Consider the following 22,425-nt stretch of genomic DNA (forward strand, 5'->3'; position numbering starts at 1 on the left):
AAGAATAGCAAATATGCCACATAGAGTCAGTGTGGTTTTCCAGATCACATTTTAAACCTTCTTAAAAATAATTGTCCTATCAAATGGTAAAAGGCCTGTTGAACATTTGAGAAAAGACCATTTCATTCATCTGGAGGACAAGAAGGCTGAAATGTGAGATCAAAGAACCTTGGTCTTGGCTGATAGTTTATTCCTTCTTATGGCTAGACAGTAATTAAAGCTAAATTTGGTTTGTGGCACTATTTTTGACCCTAACTTGCCATTGCTTAGCTTTTTCTTTTGGTAAAGAACAAAACAGCAATTTCAGGATGCAGCTCATTTAATATGTTCCCCTTATGAAGTCACATATACCAAATGAGAAATACTGTTAACATTTTGAATGTGTGAGAAAATGTCTTTGTTCTATTTTTTCCTAGTATGTATTTATTGCAACTTTTACCCGTTGAGTGTCCTGATCCACATTCATATTTATTCACACAGTGCTTCCACTTTTGGTAATATTTACATTTCTTTCATGGTCATCAAATACTTTTTATTTCTATTCCTACCCGCTAACTACAATTAAGTACTCCAAACTTAAATCCATTAACGGAAGGAGTATCCCAAAGTAACAATAATGACTGCCTCTTTAGGATACATGTTTAAATGAAAATAAACAATGTTTATGATTACTAAGTATGAAGAAATAAAACTGACATTTTTAGGAAAGGCATTTAGATGATATACAAACTTAACATTTCCTTCATGTTATATACTAGTTTTTAAAAGAGCTAACCAAAAGCTAACCATATGAAACATTTTCCAATTAACAGAATGAATAGAGTTTTGAAAATATTCTATAAAAGTTATCATAATAGGCTCTTAAATACATTAAGGATTTACGAGAGGATTGGCATAATAATAAAAGTCTTTTGATGGAAAGATTATTATTTAGTTTTAGCATTCAGAGAAGCCCTTATAAAGTGCTTAAATTTGAAAAGTTCCCAAGGTCATTGGTCATCACAATGTGATTTTTGGTGGAAAATTAATAAAGGACTTTTTTGTTTTTGTTTTTAAATATCTTAATATTTTTTAAAAATCCCCTAACTCATCTCCCTGCTTTTAATATGGCTCCACTCCAGTTCTTCCTCCATACAAATGCCAGTGATCTTATGAAATCAAAAGGTTACCCTTCAGATGACTTCTAAAAAAGAAGACTAACAGCTAACCCCCCCCCAAAAAAAAATTTTTTTTTAAAATCCTGGACAGCAAATAAAATACCTTTAGGCAAAATTTGATTTTTATATACTCTAGAACATAAAAGTACCACAGTATCTTTGATGTCTAAATATTAGCTACAGAAAAAAAAAAAAAAAAAAAAAGAAAAACAATCATGGTGTTTGGAATCATTTCAGTTTTTTGTAGCAGCAATTGGGAATAAAGCTCAGGGTACACACAAAACTAAAAGAAACAAAGGAAGTTGTTTTCTTTGGAGAGACTAGTAGCTGGAAATGACAAAAAAAAAAAAAAAAAAAAAAAGAGACAAGGTACTTAAGGTCAAGTTCAGCTGTATTTTTTCTGAAAACTCCATAGCCTCTGAAGAAAGTTTTAATGTACACAATGTAATTTTAATTGAGGAATGTTCACATTTGCATATGAGCTCAGTTTTCGGTCGTTGCTCACTCTGTGTACACAGCTTTTCATGACTGAATGCCACCAAGGAATATGCTGTCAGGTTTCACTTGGCAGCTATTTGTTCTCAAAATGTTGGCACATATATTTTCCTTGAACTATGAAAATTCAGACACATTTGGAGTTAGTTCACACAGAAAAGCTAAGTGGGAGAAAAGCATGACATTTCTCTCCACATGCATCACCAATAGAACATTTGCAATGTTCGGTCTATCATTAGAAAACATCTAAATACCATTGGCAATTAGAGGTATATAATTTAATAGGAGAGGAATGACATTCCTAAGACAGAAAATCTACTCACAGGACCTCAGGAGGGTCGGCAGTACTTTAGTCCCCCTTCGCATGGTGCAACTGATATGGGCAATAGACAGGGTGCTCAGATACCCATGGACATCAGGTAAGGGCGGGAAGTTCTACTCTTATTGGGCCAACTCACTAAATCTCACTGCTGTAGGTACTGAAAAGTCTCCATTTAATAACAAATACCCATATATCTATTTCTATAGCTTTTTACTAAGAAACGATAAAATCAGTCATAAAGTGTGAAATTTGTGTTAGACTGCCCAGTCCTAATGAGACTTCTTCCTATCTTTCATCCAATACATTTTTTTTTTTTTTCTCTTAAAGGCCAAACCTGCAGCATATGGAAGTTACCAGGCTAGAGTTGAATGGGAGCTGCAGCTGCCAGCCTAGGCCACAGCCACAGACAAGTGGGATCCGAGCTGAATCTGCAAACTACACTGCAGCCCATGGTAACACTGGATTCTTAACCCACTGAGCAAGGCCAGGGATTGAACCCAAATCCTCATGGATACCAGTCTGGTTCATAACCTACTGAACCACAACGGGAACTCCCATTTGTTTTTTTAAATGGCTGTACCCATGGCATATGAAAGTTCCCGGGCCAGGGATTGAATCTAAGCAGCAACTGCGACCTATGCCACAGGTGCAACAATGCCAGATCCTTCATCTACTGTGTTGGGCTGGGGATCCAACTAGCACCTCCATAGCAACCCGAGCCACTGCAGTCCTATTCTTAACCCACTGTGCCACAGCAGGAACTCCTCATCCAATAGATTTTTATTACAGATACCATAAGGAAGGCAATATACTAGGAACTGTAGAGGAAATAAAGAGAAGGGCCCTTTGTCCCTGAAGGAGCTTGGTTTTACAAGGCAAATAAGGCATGCATAAATATCTAATGAGAAGCATTAGGAGAGGTACAAACTGATACAGGAGTCTAGAGAAGGGGAGGCTTGCTTAGGCTGTTGTGATCAGGAGCGCTTCCGGAAGCATTTGGTTCTCAGAGTTTGGGGAGGATCTCCACTGGTAAAAATGAACAGGCCAAGGGAACAATCTGTGAAGTGAAGCCAGAAGGTTTGCTCGGGGCAAAGTTAACAGTCTCAACTGGCTGGAGAAAAGGGAACAGTAAAGAAGAGTGAGGGATAAGATCGGACAGGGAGAGCTAGACTGTGCCAGCACTGATGTGCAAGTTACTGAGGTTGTGCTTTATTCAGGAATTAGCTTTCTGTATAAATGAGCAATGTGTTGAAAGGATGGTGAGAGTGGAGTGTGGAGGACAACTGCAATAGAACAAGAGGCAACATGGGCCAGAACGGGAGAGAGGACGCAGCAGGCTTAGCGAACTATCACTTTCCATTTTGCTTAGAGCCCAAGTATCTTTAATGTTCTCTTATCAGTTTGGAAGTTTCCTTTCCCCTCTTTTCTATTAAATTTCCCTGATTCACGTCCTTCACCCTCTTTTCTATTCTGTCTTTTCATTCTCTGTGGCCTGCTTAGCCGGTGTCTAATATTTTCCATTGGAAGAAAAAAGTCAAATAGGAAACACTCTTGTTTGAACTTTTCAGTGGGAACTGAAACTAAGTATAAGGCAGGCTGTACAGTGGCCACACTCAATGGAAGGTCTCAAGAGGCTACATTTTTTTTTTTTTCCCCTAGCAGGACCCCCCACCCCCACCCCCGCTCCATGCTGCACTGGCAGCAAAATTAAATTCATAGTTTTTCCACTGAAGACCTCAAATGGGAGCAGAGAACTTTCCACTTATTTTTTTCAATAAAAAATAAAACTTAAAACTGAATTACTGATCAGGGGGTTAGGGATCAGCTCTCAGGACCACCCACAGTCACAGCCAAAAGGAGAATTCCTGAATCGACAGATTACAGAGGAAAGAAAAACAAAATGAAATCTATGATAATAGGGCACACCAAGGAAAAGAAAAAGAAAGGAGATGGTTAAAAAAATTTTTTAAATGTATCTTAAATATAAATGAATGTTCTAGATACTTTTCTGTGAACTTTATTTCACTCTTCATTTAAAAACTGTTATCAAGATGATTTCTATCTAATCAGAAATTAAAAATGTGCCTTCAGATACATTTGCATTTTTTGGCATTTTACAGTAATTTATTGTACAGTAATAGGAAATGCTCTAAGAAGAAACTGAAAATTTATGTGACTTCAAAATATTTCCCCAGCCCATTGGTATTCTTTGTAGAAATTTTAATTCTAAAAGTTAATGTGAAATAAAGCACTTAATATATGTATATATAATATATAATGTACATTGACATATATTAAATCTTAAGCACCGTATTTATTTATCTTTTGTCTTTTCTAGGGCAGAACCCGGGGCATTTGGAGGTTCCCTGGCTAGGGGTCCAATCGGAGCTGTAGCTGCCAGCCTACGCCACAGCCACAGCAACGCGGGATCTGAGCCGCGTCTGCGACCTACACCACAGCTCACAGCAATGTCGGATCCTTTAACCCACTGAGCGAAGCCAGGGATCGAACCTGCAACTTCATGGTTCCTAGTCAGATTCGTTTCTGCTGCACCACAACGGGAAGTCCCATATTTATTTTTTAAACTTCTAAACTTATCTCCATATCCTAAGAGCCTAGTGCATAGTAAGCATTCAATAAAATATTTGCTGAATAAATGAATCAGGATTAGTGAAAAATAATCCAAAGTAGATATTCAAAAATTTTAGTGGTGATATTTGTACATAAAATAATATCATAAAATGAAAATCAAATAAAATATTTAGAAACAATTCCTACTTTGAATGACCTTTCAACAGAGGAGATTTTCTCTATGTGGATAATGATACTAGATTAAACTACAAATCAACGTAATCCCTCAGATCCATAATTCAGACACTGCAATATTGATATTAAAGCATAAAGTTGACCCCAAATGATATACTAGGTGAGCATCGTGAGTGAAGATTAAGTTAAAATATTAAAAAAAACTTGTCTCTCCAAAATAATATCTGAAAAGCTACAGATTAAACAAATCAAATTTAAATTGCTTATTTGGAATGCATAAGTAGAACTGACATAAAAACAAAACAAAATATGTTGCCCATTATTGTTTTTTTAAGGCAGTTAAATATCAGGATGTTCAGAGTATCTGAAATGATGCTAAAAAACAGGTAGAAAAGTTTCTAGATAATGGCTAATGCTTGGTGTCACCCTGAGTCAATAATAGAACTCTTTGGAACCTAAATATCCTTTTACATTTATGGAGCACAACCTAAAAGAATGATCAAGTGGAAATAAATCAAATTATTTTACTTCTTAATCATGCTTATACTATAGAATCATCTCATGCCACTGGAAAAAAAAAAAAAAACCACAGCATGAAAGAATATGAACATTACTTAGCAAAAGATTGACCAGAAAGAAGCACATGACAAAAGATATGTGTGGTAAACATTCTATTTCTGTAAAATGAACAAAAAGTACATATGCTGATTCCTAAGGGAAAAAACGGCTAGAAATATACCAGGACACTAACAGCAGTTACCTTGAGGTTGCAGGGTTACATGTTTTAAGTTTCCTTTTTGTGTGTACGTTTTGTGTGCTTTTACGTAATTTCCAAATTTCATACTATAAATATGTATTATGTTGCAATCAGATAAAGATTAATGTTATTAAAATGAAAAAATGTCTAACAGAAAGCATACAGAGCCTGCATTTCAAGTAAAAAGAATTATACATTTCTACTTTAAAAACTCAAATTCAGCTGCTTGCACGGAGTCTCCCCGTCTGTCCTGGTCAGTGCTGCAGCTTTCCCATTGGTTCCGTTGGCACTTTGCTAAAAGGGTGACATGAGCCTCAGTTCATTTTTGAGGCCTTCATGACAGCTCCTCGCTTGGGTCTGCCTTGATGCATTACTTGCTCAGATGATTCCTGGAGCAGTTTTACGTAATTATTTGAGGGTTTTTGTTTCCCCTAGAGTAATAGTTCCCCCCCCCCAATTTAGCAAATATTTTTAGGATCTAGAGCGAGTAAATGTTCACCATAAGCCAACTACCTGGATGACACCTGCTGGGTATAGAGACAAATGAGACACACACACAGAAAATTCTTACAATATAGTGGGAGAGAGACTTAACAAGAAAAAGTATGCTGCAAAAATTTATAAGAGTAAGGAAAAAATTATTATAGGACTCCAGAGGTATTGTTTTAGGACTCCAGATTGACCAGAGATTGACATATTTTACTTACTCAAAGAAATAATAGGGAAAAAAAGATACATTGAAATAGAATAAAAGATATACAGAACTGTTATTTCTTTTTCTTATTTTTTTTTTAGGGCTGCACTCACAGCATATGGAAGTTCCCAGGCTATGGGTAGAATCAGGGCTATAGCTGCCAGTCTACACCACAGTCACAGCAATGCCAGATCTAAGCCGTGTCTGCGACCTACACCAAAGCCCATGACAACGCTAGGTCCTTAACCACTGAGCAAGGCCATGGACTGAACCCCCATCCTCGTGTATACCAGTTGGGTTCGTTACTACTGTGCTACCATGTAGGGAACTCCTACAATTGTTATTGATGACAAACAAATGCAGGTGACAGCCTAAGTTGGAATGGTTCTTTCTATACAAAAAAGTAATGTCTACAAAACACACGGATTGCATTACAAAAAAGGCAAGTCATAAAACGAGCAAACCAAGGCTTCAAGCCATTTGTGTGAACAACTTCTTGTCATACTTCTTGTCAATGTAAGTTGGAAAATTAATTTTACATTATGAACTCATTAGTTTATATTCCTCTAATAGCTCCGACTATAACTCAAATGGAACCATTGATTTTTTTTTTTCTTTTTATGGCCGCACCTGCGGCATATGGAAGTTGCCGGGCTAGGGGTCAAATCAGAGCTGCAGCTGCTGGCCTATGCCATAGCCACAGCCACACCAGACCTGAGCAGCATCTGGGGCCTACTCTGTAGCTTGCAGCAACGCCAGATCCTTAATCCAATGAGTGAGGCCAGAGGTCGAACCTGCATCCTCATGAACACTGTGTTGGGTGCTTAACTCTCTGAGCCACAACAGGAATTCCATGAACCATTGAATTTTGATTCTGGAAAGGAAAGAGTCCTCCTAGAACAAACATCAATGTTTCAGGAGTCAGATGTTGCTCTTGGGCAGCCAGAAGGCACGTACATAGATTCTCGGGGATCAGGAGAGGTGGGAGAGAATGGTCCAGAGGAGGATGAAGATGCAGTGAATTCTTAGGTCAGTAACAGTCACTTCCCTTCAGAGCATCTATTAGCAATAAACACTAGGAAGTGAAGCATTAAAGACACTGAAACACAGTAACTAGTAGTTGTTGGGTTGTTTGAAATAATGTTATTAACTATCTCCCTGGTCTTTCTATCGCTATTCAGAGATAGTAGCTCCCAGGAAACAACAGATTCTAGCAGCACCTCACCACATTTTATCAATGGTCATCACAAGAGAAACATCAATGAAGAAAGGGTCAGGAAAAAAACAAACCACAAAAACAATAGCTGTGAATGAAGGAAACTGAAGGTTTTTTTTAAAAGGACTTTTGGCAATTTAGGATAACAGAGAACATGGAAGGATGCAGAAGTTTTCACCTCGATATAATTGAGAATATTAGGAAATGCCAGCTGGAGGATGGAAAGTGGAATAGGAACTGACCCTATCGTCTACCCCTGTAGCTGGATATAGGAGAACAAAAATCTTATCATTCCTCAAATGAGAATATAGAAAAACCAAGGGCAATCCACATAATATAATCATTACTAAGTAACAAATGTGACAAGAAAATAAGCCATGAGACCTATGAAAAGATACTGCAGAGCAAAGGAAAGAAAATGACATTTTTAAAAAAATGAGGGGAAGAAGAGACTAGTTAATATAAGCACTCAGTTACAGAATTCAGGGGAAAAAAATCAGGAAAGGTTTTGGTTTTCTCTAATGTATGCAAAAATACATGATTTCTATAAAACTGTAGGAAAATACTAAGAGGAAAGAACTGTCTCGTATAAATAGAAAACAGTTTGAGCTTAATAAATTAAATGATATAAGAAGGGAATTAGATAAGAGATAAATACAAGAAAACATGCATTTGCAGAATAATAATCTACAGTGATGGAAGGAGAGCAAGTCCTATGAAAGAAAAACTTAAAAATCTTTACAATTATGTAGAGTAAAAGCAAAGAGATGAAGAAACATGAGAGAAAATGTCATAGGTATGAAAAAAACACATGTATAATTAATATAAAGAAAGAAATAATGACATTCACATCCTACCTGTTCATCTTTAGTTTTATAGTATATTTCATCATACAGTCATTTCATCATACAGTTTATGATCACTCGTTTGAATTTCCATGAGTAAATAGGATGTCTAATGCCACACATTTCTGGCAAACATTAAGGCTCAATCAATGTTGCAACATATCTATAAACAAGTCACAGGATTTTTTTTTTTTTTTTTTTTGTCTTTCGTCTTTTTAGGGCTGCACCCGCGGCATATGGAGGTTCCAGGCCAGGGGTCTAAGCAGAGCTGTAGCTGCTGGCCTACACCACAGCCACAGCAATGCCAGATCTGAGCCGTGTCTGGACCCTACACCACAGCTCAAGGTAACACCGGATCCTTAACCCACCGAACAAGGCCAGGGATTGAACTTGCAAACTCATGGTTCCTAGTCGGATTCGTTTCTGCTGCGCCATGACAGGAACTCCAGAATCTTTTTAAAAATTAAAAGATTGTTCACAAATATCTACAAACTAATCTAAGTTCAAGAATTTATTTAGGATTTTTCACTGTCGGAACAACATTAGTCTCTGTTCAATCTCTGAATGAAATTTATATACTTAAGAGAAAAATAAGTTGGAAAAAAAAAGATAAAGTAGGGTGAAGAGTAGTGGCACTTTCCACTCTCACCTATTTATCTCAGTATTGGAAGTACTAGACACAGAAATCAGACAAGAAAAATAAAAAGTATCCAAAATGGAAGAGAAGAGGTAAAATTTCATTATATGCAGATGACATGATACTATAGATAGAAAACCCTAAAGATACAACAAAAAACTACTAGAACTGAAAAACAAAATCAGCAAGGTAGCAGGGTATATGATTAACATACAGAAAATGATTGTGTTTCTTTACACACTATCAATAAAATGTCGGAAAGGGAATATAACAAAATACCTTTTAAAATCACACCTCCCAAAATAAAACAGGAATAAATCTTTTTTTTTTTTTTTTTTTGTCTTTTTGCCATTTCTTGGACCGCTCTTGAGGCATATGGAGGTTTCCAGGCTAGGGGTCCAATCAGAACTGTAGCCGCTGGCCTACGCCAGATCCACAGCAATGCGGGATCCAAGCCGCGTCTGTGACCTAAACCACAGCTCACGGCAATGCCAGATCCTTAACCTACTGAGCAAGGCCAGGGATCGAACCCGCAACCTCATGGTTCCTAGTTGGGTTTGTTAACCACTGAGCCACAACAGGAACTCCAAAACAGGAATAAATCTGACTAAGAAGGTGAAAGACTTATACTCTGAGAATGATAAAACATTCATAAAGGAAATTGAAGATGATTCAAAGAAATGGAAAGCTATCCTATGGTGTTGGATTGGAAAAATTAATATTACTAAAATTACCATACTATCCAAAGCAATCTACAGATTTAATGCAATCCCTATCAAAATACTCATGACATTTTCCACAGAACTAGAACAAATAATCCTAAAATTTCTATGGAACCACACAAAATTCAGAATTGCTAAAGCAATCCTGCAGAAAAAGAACACAGCAGGGGTCAACCTCTGCCTCCCCCCATGCTAGACTTCAGACAATATTGCAAAGCTTCAGTAATCAAAACGTCATGGTATTGGCATAAAAGCCGACATATGTATCAATGGAACAGAAAAGATATCCCATAAAAAAACCCACACACCTATGATCAATTAATTTTTGACAAAGGAGGCAAGAATATACAATAGGAAAAATCTCTTTAGCAAGTGGTGTTAGGAAAATTGGACAGCTGCATGTAAATCAATGAAGTTAGAACACACTCTTACACCACATAGAAAAATAAACTCAAAATGGCTGAGAGACTTAAACAGAAGACATGACACCAAAAAATTCCTAAAAGAGATCATAGGCAAAACATTCTTTGACATAAATTGTACCAATGTTTTCTTAGGTCAGTCTTCCAAGGCAATAGAAAGGAAAACAAACAAATGGGGGACCTAATCAAACTTAGAAACTTTTTGAACAGCAAAGGAAACCATACACAAAATGAAAAGACAACCTACAGAATGGGAGAAAAATATCTGCAAATGAACGACAGACAAGGGCTTAATTTCCGAAATATACAAACAGCTAATACAACTCAACAACAGAAAAACCCAAATGACCCAATCAAAAAATGGACAGAAGACCTAAACAGATCTTTCTTCAAAGAAGAAATACAGATGGCCAATAGGCACATGAAAAGATGTTTAACATAGCTAATTATCAGAGAAAAACAAATCAAAACTACAATGAAGTACCATCTCACACAGGTTAGAATGGCCAGCATTAATAAGTCTCCAAATAACAAATGCTGGTAAGGGTGTGGAGAAAAGGGAACCTTCTTACACTGTTGGTGGGCATGTAAGTTGGTACAGCCATTATGGAAAAAAGTATAGAGGTTCCTCAGAAAACCAAAAATAGAATTACCATATGATCCATCAATCCCATCCTAAGCATATATCTAGAGAAAACTATAATTCAAAATGATACATCCACTCCTATGTTCACAGCAGCACTATTCACAAAAGCCAAGACATGAACAACCCAAATGTCCATCAAGAGATGAATGGATTAAGAAGAGCTAGTACATATATACAAGGGACTACTACTCAGCCATAAAAAAGAATGAAATAATGCCATTTGCAGCCACATGGATGCAACTAGAGATTCTTATACAAAGTGAAGTAAATCAGAAGGAGAAAGACAAATACATATAAGATCATATATGTGCAATCTAAAATATGACACAAATAAACCTAAACAAAAACAGAGTCAAGAGAACAGACTTGTGGTTACTGAGGGGTTGGGGAAGAGATGGAGTGGGATGTTGGGGTCAGCAGATGGAAGCTTTTATATACAGAACAAATAAACAAAAGGTCCTAACTGTATAGCACAGGGAACCATATTCAATATATATATATAATTGAATCACTTTGCCATATGGCAGAACATAACATTGTAATCAACTATACTTCAGTTTTAAAAAATAGCAGTGCTTTTAACTTAAACATTATCTACAAGACAATAGGATACTGCTTACTGAATATTCTTTGCAAAAAAGTTATCTAAATCTAAATTGTCTAAGTTAGGGACAAATGATTTACTTCACAAGATTTTTTGCAAAAATGTTTGATGAGCAAATTCTCTCATATGTTAACATAATTTTATGAATACATTTTGGGAACATATTAATCAGGAAATCAGATATAAATGTACATAGTAAAAAAAGGATGGGATGACATATAGGCTTAGTTTTAAAGAGGTCATTTCAACATTGCACATATCTATTGTTTTCATGGTTCTGAAAGGTGTGGGCCTCCCTTTATTTAAATGCTATATGACTGAAAATACATAAGCTCTGATACTAATAGCTGCCCTTCATCCAGAACTGTGTGATAGTTTTTGAGGGCGTTCACTCTTGATGCTACCATAAGGGATTGAAAAGTGAAAATTCAGAGAAATTTGATACGTATGTGTACAGAAAAGGACGGGTCTGTCTATAAAATATAAAATAATTCACATTTTCTTTTTAAACAATTAAATAAAAGAAATAAACATGTTAATTGCTTAACTGAGTGGCACTAACAGCCAGGATATTTTGGTGCGGTGTAGACACAATTCTCTTGATAGAAGCACTGTCAGTGGTTGTTAGGCTCTTGGGTGGACCCAACTCTTCAGTGAAAGAGATGAGTATGTTGGAAATAATACAGAAGGTTTAGGTAAGCTGGGAAATGGAAACCAATGAGATAAGAACCTGGAGATACCATTTGACAGTCATTCAGATTTGGACAAATGTTCTGAGTTTGTGAGCAAAACTGTCAGGTTTTGTTTGTTTGAAGTACAATTTTGACTCGATACAAATATAAGCCATAGAGAAACCTAACCAAAATTCGAAGAAGGTTTTTCTTTTGAATTTTTCTTAAATGTAACATTCATCATTTAGCAAAATTTAATGTAGAATAGTAGATATGCCAACATGCGTCCGAAGAAAAGATCAAGTAGTTCTATGTAATCTGTAATTTATTTTTAGCGATCATGGCAATTTAGCCAATTATAACTGTTACCTCTAATTGTTAATCAGAAGAAAAAAGAAGTCAACAGATGGATATAAAAGAAATCCAAAATTTTTACAGTTATTTATTTTCATTTAACTAAACTGCCTTGCCATACTAAGAAAACATTTTTGTAAAGGTTAAATAAAGTATTTCATGGCAACCGCTGCTTCTGAGTGCCTGTATAACAAGAAACATGAGCCAGCCAAAGTTGTGCAAGTTGGTTTTCTTTCCCAGTAAGGGAATGTGGTATCTAAGACCTTGTCCTAACTCATTTTATCCCCAAGTGTAAGTCAAGCAAGTCAAATATGAACTAATGCCTGAAGGGAAGTCCCTGACTCCAAAAGTATGGATTATTTCACATTTATCTTAAAATCTGCTCTCAGAGTTCTTAAAATTCACTAACTTGGCAAGTCAGGAATTATCATGAGAAATGAAATAATTTCATAACTATGAAGTCATCCAACATTCCATGCATCTGACACTCGTTGGGCTTGGCCATGTCTTGGGCATTATTCTGACCTTTAGATAATAAGCTCTTCAATATCCTGTTCAGCATGAAAATAATTAAAAAGTGCCACAGTGTAAAAGGTATGCCATTGTCTTTAACAGAGTTAATGCTTTTGTTGCACGGACTTGTGGTAATAGGTTATGATTAAACACAATCACACTCTGTACCCTGAAATCTTTATAACATGCTTAATCAGTATTTCCCATTCTTTAAAAACGGCAAAATACCATGCTGTAATGGCCCAGCTGCATTCCCTTTCTCTAAGCAATCTGTATTAAAATTCACATTTAAAATTAGTTCAGTCAAAGACCTTTACGTTTAGACATCAAGAATTCACATTTGCAGAGCACTAGCTTGTGAAAAGCCTTTGAGTGTCTTGTAAAAAGCTTAAGGAATCCTCAGTACATTTTCCTCCAAAGCTGTATTTCAATATCTAAAATTTACTACCAGAGAAGGGACAGAGAGACCATTAGCCACACCAGCAACCATTCCTCTGGGTGCTTCACAGCCGAAATAATCCCCAGTCGTTCCCTTTCAAGCAGGCTTGTAGAAAACTCCAGAAATGAGCCCTAGGACTGGACAAAGTGCCCTATCGCTATCCTATCTCTACCATTTCTTGTGAAAAACTTCAAAAGTCGTAACTAGGTCATATTCTGCAAATAATTTTTACAAAGAACCCTTGAAGCACACAGGAAAAAAACTCAATCCCAAACTTCTCCCTCTCACTTAAATAGAACAAATGTAGTTCCCAACAGAAAATGAAGAAATTCCAAACACGTCTGGTCCACTAGATTCTTAATGACCAAAGCTTTTAGGGCCCCATTTTCTGGTAACTTTACCAACAAGGCACTAGGATCTTCCTCAGAGAATGTATGTTTCTTGGAACCTTTCATGAACCTAAACACATTTTAAGAGAGAAAGGCGAAGAGAGACTTTGTCTACAGTCTACTATTCTGCTGTTTCAATTACTGCTTAAAGATAAAATAAAAACACAGTTGATAGTGACTGGACAGTAGGTTCAGCTACTCAAATGGAGTCAGTGTTTACAGAATATTTGGGATTAAATCCTTGCCAGATGGTCCTAAGAAGTGTTTACCTCACTGTTGATTTTAGCTATCTTAATATCAGCAACAATAAAAAGAAGCTTGTTACTGCCACTGGGGAGCAAAGGCATACAATCCTTCCTCCTCAAAGGGAACTGCTGGTTGCAGACAGCTGCGCCCTACACGGCAGTCAGGGTGACACTGTAGGTTTCTGGGAATCTATTTCCATGATTAGAGAAAGAGACAATGAAGGCAAATGCAACTTGAAATAATGTCTACTTTAAATCCATGGCATTTGGTAATTGTACAAGGTACTTTTAGTTTATGATAAACAATAGAACTTTTACAGGGTTAAACAAAAGTAGGAAGAGTTGAAAGGTGGTCTCCTTTAAATAGTACACTGCTGAGAATTCCCATCAAGGAGCAGCTGAAACAAATCCGACTAGTATCCATGAGGATGCAGGTTTGATCCTTGGCCTCGCTCAGTGGGTTAAGGATCCTACGTTGCTGTGAGCTGTGGTGTAGGTCACAGACACAGCTCGGATCCCGAGCTGCTGTGGCTGTGGCTTTGGCTGCAGCTATGATTCAACCCCTAGCCTGGGAACTTCCATATGCCATGGGCCTAAAAAGCAAAAAAAAAAGGTACGCTGCTAATCCTCTCCTCTAGCACTTTCCTCTTTTATAAGTTTTCACTGGAGGCCACTGGGAGGCCAAAGGGGAAGGGCTGGGGTGACTGGGGTAGGGGGGGATGGACCAGGACCTATTCTCAACTAAGAGTCCATTTGTATTGACAATATACATCAGCATACATTTGAGATCACAGGAGCTCTTTTTGTGTGTCTGCATAATCTACTCACAAGTATCCAATATGATACAAGAATGCTCTTTTAATTTCCCTATTGTTAATCTTTTACATCTCTGCTCTAGAGAAATGTCAGAAACATTGAGACATCTCAACATTTATTTATTCACTGAACATTTATCAAATACCAATTGTGAACAAGACACAGGATTAGATACTGTATCTAGGATACAGGAATAGGAAGATCACTTTTTTAAAAGCCACCTATGCCCCCCCTTTTACTTTCAGCAAGTACCACCACTACAATCACATCTACATTCACAGCCATCCTCATTCCCTCTCTCCCCATCTCAAAGCAAGAGGAGGGTTTTGGGGGTAAGTTGCAAATGACCACAAATCTCCTCAGCAATTTGTGTCAAGAGGTTAAAATCTGGTTTCTTATCCTTTGGATCTGGCCTCGCCTTGGGACTTGCTTTGCCCAGCAGAATGCAGCAGCAGAGATACTGTGAGAGTTCTGAGCTTAGGCTCAGCAGGCTTCATAGTCTTTGCTCTAGCTCTCCTGCGGAGGCCAGCCTGCTGGAGAGAGCTCATGGAAGAGAACCCTGGCCAAGAATCAGCCAAGTACCAAATATGTGAGTGGGGCCATCTCAGACCATGCAGCCCCATCTGGCCTATCAGGTGATGCTGCCTCATGAGTGACCAGCTGAGATCAGCACAAGACCTGCTCAACTTGGGATTTCTGACCAAGAGACTCATGAGCTAGTGAACTTTCTAAGCCACTAAAGTTTGGGGGTGATTTGTTAAGCAGCAAATAGATATTTGGCATAAAACTTTCCATTCAGGGTCAACCCTTCTACTTGTGATCTGGATTCCTTCTTCTTCTCCCCTTCTGAGACCTTATTTCATTAATCATTCTTCTCTTCTGTATCATCAACTTCTCTATTTATTTTTTCTCACATATGAACATGCCTAAGGTACTTTCATTTAAACTCCTTGCAGCTTTCTCTAGCTAACACTCAAGAAAGATTTATAAAAAAAGAAAAACATGTTCATTCTCCTCACTTCCTCACATCTCTCTTTCACTTTTCAACCTATGCAATCTGACTTCCATTCCTACCTTGCCACTGAAATGCTTTCCGTGAGCTATTGCTGACATCCCAGTTGTCCAATACAATGGTCTCTTCAGTTCTTGTTTCACTCAATCTCCCTTTTTTTTCTTCTACATTTATTTATTTATTTATTTATTTTCCACTGTACAGCATGGGGACCTAGTTACACATACATGTATACATACTAGTTCCTCCCATTGTTGTGTTACGATGTAAGTATCTAGACATAGTTCTCACAAAAGACCCAGAATTGCCACAGCAATCCTGAGAAACAAAAACCAAGCAGGAGGCATAATTCTCCCAGACTTCAAGCAATATTTCAAAGCCACAGTCATCAAAACAATGTGGTACTGGTATCAAAACAGAGAGACCAATGGAACAGAATAGAGAACCCAGAAATAAACCCTGACACCTATGGTCAATTAATCTTTGACAAAGGAGGCAAGAGCATAAAATGGGAAAAAGAAAGTCTATTCAGCAAGAATTGCTGGGAAACCTGGACAGCTGCATGCAAAACAGTGAAAATAGAACAGACCCTCACACTATGCACAAAAATAAACTCAAGATGGCTGAAACACTCAATCTCTTCATGGCATCTGAAAACACTGATAATTCTACCCTTGGAGATATTCTCCTTTCTTGGCTCTAAGAATACCATATGCTTCAGGTTTCCCCTTGCGTCTTGATTTTCCTTCTTCCTCTTCTTCCTCTTCAATAGCTCCCATTCCTTAGCCTAACTCCTAAATTCTACTGTTAGTCCTTATGGCAGCCCAGCCTCACGAGAGTCCCAATGATCCATGCCTCCTTTTATTTGTGCCTTTGTGTAATCCCCTCCCACAATGAATAGGGCTGATCTGAGTAACCATTAGGATATTAGAGAAATGAAAATGATTTCTGAGCCTAGGTCACACATGACACCGGGGCTTTATCTTGGGTAACTTGATCTGAGGGAAGCCAGCTGCTGTGTCTTCTGAATACCCAAGCAACTCTTTGGAGAGATCCTTGCAGCAAGGAGCTGAGGCCTCCTGCCAAGAGCCATTTGAAGGAGCCATTCTGGAGACTGGTTCTCCAGCCCAGACAAGCCTTTAGATGGCTGCAGTTTCAGCTGATGCCTTGACTACTGCCTGGTCAGAGACTCTGAGCTAGAATCACCCAGGCAAACCATTCCCTAAACTCTTGGCTAATGAAAGTGAGATAATAAAACTTGTTTTATCTACTCTAGTTGTGTGGTAACTTGTTAAAGAACAACATGTAGCTCATACAGAATGTGGTATCTGCAAGTGTGGTGGGGGTGGGGGAGCTTCTGTAACAAAAGCCTAACATGTGGGAGGGGTTTAGGAGCAGGAAATTAGGCAGAAACTGGAAGGTCCTGAGGAGAGTACGAGAATGTCTAAGGTGGTTTAAAGATATTATTAATAGAAACCTGATGGCTTTAGAGGCTTCTGCCAGCGATGAAGTGAGGACAATGCTATTAGAAACTGGAGGAAAGGGGATTCCTTGTTATGCAGTGGGAGAGTTTAGCAACACTATAACCTGCAGTAACATGGAAAACAGAAAATGTGCCTAATAAATCAAGTGATCTAGCTAAGGCGGTTTCTAGGAAGTGCTGAAGTACCTCCTGACTTCTACCTGCTGCCTATATAAAAGTCCGATAGGGGTGACATAGGCTTAAGAAAGGACTGTCAGATGATTGGATTAGGAAGATGTGGTATATATACACAATGGAATACTCATATCGCAATTACTCACAGCAATTACTCATATCGGCCATAACAAAGAACGACATAATGCCATTTACAGCAACATGGATGGAACTAGAGACTCTCATACTGAGTGAAATAAGTCAGAAAGACAAAGACAAATACCATATGATATCACTTATAACTGGAATTTAATATACAGCACAAATGAACATTTCCACAGAAAAGAAAATCATGGACTTGGAGAATAGACTTGTGGCTGTTCAGGGGGAGAGGGAGGGAGTGGGAGGGATCGAGAGCTTGGAGTTATCAGATGCAACTTGGAATGGATTTACAACGAGATCCTGCTGAGTAGCATTGAGAACTATGTCTAGATACTTGTATTGCAACAGAACAAAGGGTGGAAAAAATGTATACATATAAGTGTAACTTGGTCCCCATGCTGTACAGTGGAAAAAAAAAAAAAAAAAAGAAAGGACTGTCAGATAAATAGGAGCCAGGACTCACTAGTTCTGGAAATTTCTAGCTTTCCAGATGGCAAATGATGTTAACATCAAGAAATAGCTTCCATGCAAAGATCAAAGCCAGGACATGGCCAGGACAGCTGGGTCTAGGGGTAAGGCTAAGGAGGTGGCTCTACAATCCTTTGTTAAGATCTCGGAAGGATCTAAATTGGTATCTCAGCAAACTATTCAAGCAACAGAACTTCTGAAACACTTATGCAGAAACCCGAAGCAGAGGAGGAATTATTATTATTTTTAATTTTATAGCTGCATATGGAAATTCCCAGGCCAGGGATTGAATCCGAGCCACAGCTGCAACCTATGCCACAGTTATGGCAATGCTGGATCCTTTAACCCACTGTGCCAGGTTGGGGATTGAACCCAAACCTCCATAGCAACCCAAGCTGCTGCAGTCAGATTCTTAACCCCCTGCGCCATGGTGGGAACTACAAGAGAAGAAATTATCTTGAAGGGATAAGTGGGTGTAATTTTGTCTACAGCGCTGAACCCCAGTAAGATTAGTAAGGGACCTACAATCTTGATCAAAGAATTATAGTGGCAGAAACACTCCCAATTTAGGCAGAAAGAGAAAAACTGCCACATACAAAGAGGGCTTTAAACCTTCATAATTCTACAGGTAGAAAGCAGGCTGAGAAACCAATGAAGTGCAAACAAAGGATACTTTTCATGGGAAAGAATGGATGACGTACTGTCTTCAGCCAAGAGTCCAAAGCCATGAGACATGGAGAATTATTTCCAAGCAGGAGTATGAATGATTACCAATCAAGAAATTTCCAACATCTACCTGTTTGGATTTTAGAATTTCTATGGACCAATAATTCCTACGTGTCTCCCATTTTCTCCTTTGAGGAATGGGAGCATCTGTAGTAGTCATCCTATGCCTGTACCACCACTGAACAATGTCAACAACAGGTAATAGGAGTTCCCAGGTGGCTCAGCAGACTGGGGATCCAGCATTTGTCACTGCTGTGGCTCTGGTTACAACTGTGGCGTAGGTTTGATCCCTGGCCTGGGAACTTCTGTATGCTGCGGGTCTGGCAAAAAAAAAAAAAAAAAAAAAAAAAAAAAAAAAAAAAAAAAATTAAAAAAAGAGAGAAATAACTCATAAAGTCCTCTGAGGCCCCATTCTCCCTCCTCTCATTCTTTGATGGCAATTACTCATATCGGACCTTTTGAAATTGTCCCATGGGTCCCAGCAGGTCTATTCCTTCTGTTTGAATCTTTTTTCTCTCTCTCTTCTTCAGATTAGATGATTTCTATTAAACCATCTTCAAGTTTACTGACTTTTTTCTTCTGTCCTGTAATATTTCTATTGCTGACTGAAAATGACTACAAATTGAGCAGCTTAAAACAAACTCAAATTTATTATCTCACGGTGGATCAGGATCCAAGCATAGCTTTGCTGGGTCCTTGGCTGAGAGGCTCACAAGACTGCAACAGAGATGTCAGCTGGGCTGCATCTTATCTAGAGGCTCGACGTGGGGAGAATCCACTTCCAAGCTCACTCTGATTGCTGGTAGAATTTATTTCCCTGGGTCCATATGCTGAGTGCTCTGATGCTTTATGACTGGCACTGGCAGCCACCTGGTGGTCCTGGAGGCTTCTCACAGCTCCCTGCCCCTTAGCCCTGTTCAAAGGCAGCCACACATGGTAATTTGCTTCTTTAAATCCAGCAGGAATGAATGTATGTATCTCTCTCCTCACAAAACGGTCCAGTCCCTCTTTTAGGCCTTTTGCCCAATTAAATCAGCCCACCCAGAATTATCTGTTTTGATGAACTAAAAGACAACTAACAAATAGAGAACTAGCAGTTACCAGTGGGGAAAGGAAAGGGAGAGGGACATGAGAAATGTAGGGGATTAAGAAGCACAAACTACTATGTATAAAATGAAACAACAAGGATGCATTGTACAGGGCAGAGAATACAGCCAACACTTTATAAGTTTAAATGGAGTATAACCTATAACAAATTTGTATCGCTATGCTATACACCTGAAACTAATAGTATACTGTAAATCAACTCTACTTCAATTAAAATAAAGAATGGCAAAAAAAAAAAAAAAAACCCAAGTAATTTAGGACCTTAATTACACCTGTAAAATCCCTTTGCCATTGCCACAGTTGGCTTTAGAGTATGTGCTTGATAATTCCAACCTTTGGGTTATCTTAGGGTTGACATCTGTCAATTATCTTTTTCTTAAAATGAGTAACTTTTTTTTTTTTGATTCTTGAGATCTGTCCAGTAATTTGGGGTTATATTGTGGACACTGTAAATCTTATGTAGTGGACACTCTGGATTCTCTTATAATTCCTCCAGAGAGTTAATGTTTTAAAGAAATAATTAACTTCTTGGAGTTCCCGTCGTGGCTCAGTGGTTAACGAATCCGACTAGGAACAATGAGGTTGTGGGTTCGATCCCTGGCCTTGCTCAGTGGGTTAAGGCTCTGGTGTGGCTGTGAGCTGTGGTGTAGATCACAGATGTGGCTCAGATCCTGTGTTGCTGTGGCTCTGGCGTAGGCCGGTGGCTACATCTCCGATTGGACCCCTAGCCTGGGAACTTCCATGTGCCGTGGGAGCAGCCCAAGAAATGACAAAAAAAAAAAAAAAAGACAAAAAAAAAAAAAGAAATAACTAATTTCTTTAGATTCAAACTGAAAAGTCTTACACCTAGGTGGCAGAGTAATTCAGTTCTTTAAGCCTTGGGTACTAGCTGCTTTCACTCTGCCCCATGCATGTGTGGTTCAGCAATAAAGAGGCGGGCCAAATTTTAACGTATGACTTTCCCATTCTCTGGCTTTCCCTTTTCCACAGTTTACTCCTCACTCTCTAAGCAGTCTGAGTTGCCTGAGCTCTTTCACCTGGTACTTTGGGCCAGAAAGATAGTGGGCCACCCCGGCGCTGCCACAACTGTAATTGCCCTCAAAGCAAAGCCACAAAAAAAATGGGTAAATCACTCTGGGAAGATTGCTTGCTCAAAGAGTCTATGTCCCTTCAAAATTTGCTTGCCTTACTTTTTCCCCAGAGGTAACTGTTTTGTGTTTTTCTCAGAATTTGCAGCAATTGTTCACAGAAAGATCACATTAGGCATTTGTACCAGGTCTTGGCACAGTTACCAGCATCTTTCTCATCCCTGGACTAAGCCAAATAATTGGGTATAGTTAAGAGATGATAGGGGAGGCTGTGAATATTTTTGGATAGGAAAGTACCAAAACAGTGAGAAAATAACTCGAGATGCAGTCTGGGAGGTAGACCGATTTGGAAGCAAAGCTGTAATGAAAAGAATCGTTGAGAAAAGCTATTGCAATAGTTCATAAGAGAAGCATTAAAGATAAAAAGATAACCATTGTGGATATATCATTACACTTGCCACTGTTCTAATTAGCATTTGAAATTCCTATCGTTTAGCCTATATATAAAAATTTTTGGGGTTTTTACTTCTCTCTGATCTAATAATCTATATCCTTTATTTTAAAAAGTTGAGAAGTATATAAAAATGTCATATATAGGAAAACTATCACCTTAAAAAATTACACCATGCAGAGGTAACCAATGGTAACATTTTGACATATTTCCTTGCAGTAATTTTCTATGCATTTTTCCTATATTGCTAAGATCATATTGTATATGTAGAATTTTATATTCAGCTTTTTCTGACTGATATAAGGTAGCACTTCACCTGCCTATGTAAAAATTTAAAGGTCTTATAATATTTCATCTAATAGATATGCCAGATTGTATTTAACTATTTCTCTACAAACCAATATTGTGCTTTTTAAATTTTTTTGATGCTAAATAAAAGTGTGATAAACGTTTTTGCATACAAACTTGTTGTTTTTTTTTTTTGTCTTTTTAGGGCCTCACCTGCAGCATATGGAAGTTCCCAGGCAAGGGGTCAAATTGGAGCTACAGCTGCCAGCCTACACCATAGCCACAGCAATGTAGGATCTCTGTGACCTATATCACAGCTCACAGCAACACTAGATCCTTAACCCACTGAGCAAGGCCAGGGATTGAACCTGCATTGTCATGGATGCTCGTCAGATTCATGAACCCAGTGAGCCATCATGGGAACTCCCCTGTGCATAAACTTTTAATTTGGATTGTTTCCTGAGTGTAGCTTACTAGTAGATTTACTGGGTCAAAGGTTATGACCATTTTAATAGTTTTGATGCTTCTTATCACATTGTTTTCTAAAAAGAAGTATCAATTCCATTTGCACCTTCAGTGTGTAAGAGTGTCTTCTCACTTGGCCTTTCTAAAAAAACTCTGATATGTATGCCACGTGCCATATAATAGCAGAGGCGAACACCTGAAAAATTTATCAGTTTGAATAGCATTGTCACACAGAATATTTACCTGCCTCCCTAAGTCTGCTTTTAAATTTTTAAAATTGTGACTGTGGCAATAAGAAATGCGCTCATTCTC

General features: G+C 38.1%; 1 protein-coding gene across 10 annotated transcripts in view; it reads right to left on the reverse strand.

Annotated features, from left to right (window-relative positions):
- Nucleotides 1–22,425, reverse strand: part of VPS13B (vacuolar protein sorting 13 homolog B) — a 735,231-nt gene that overhangs the window by 68,607 nt on the left and 644,199 nt on the right. The gene's annotated exons all lie outside the window — the stretch shown is intronic.

This window comes from Sus scrofa, chromosome 4 (assembly GCF_000003025.6).
Source record: "Sus scrofa isolate TJ Tabasco breed Duroc chromosome 4, Sscrofa11.1, whole genome shotgun sequence".
Classification (NCBI taxonomy): domain Eukaryota; kingdom Metazoa; phylum Chordata; class Mammalia; order Artiodactyla; family Suidae; genus Sus; species Sus scrofa.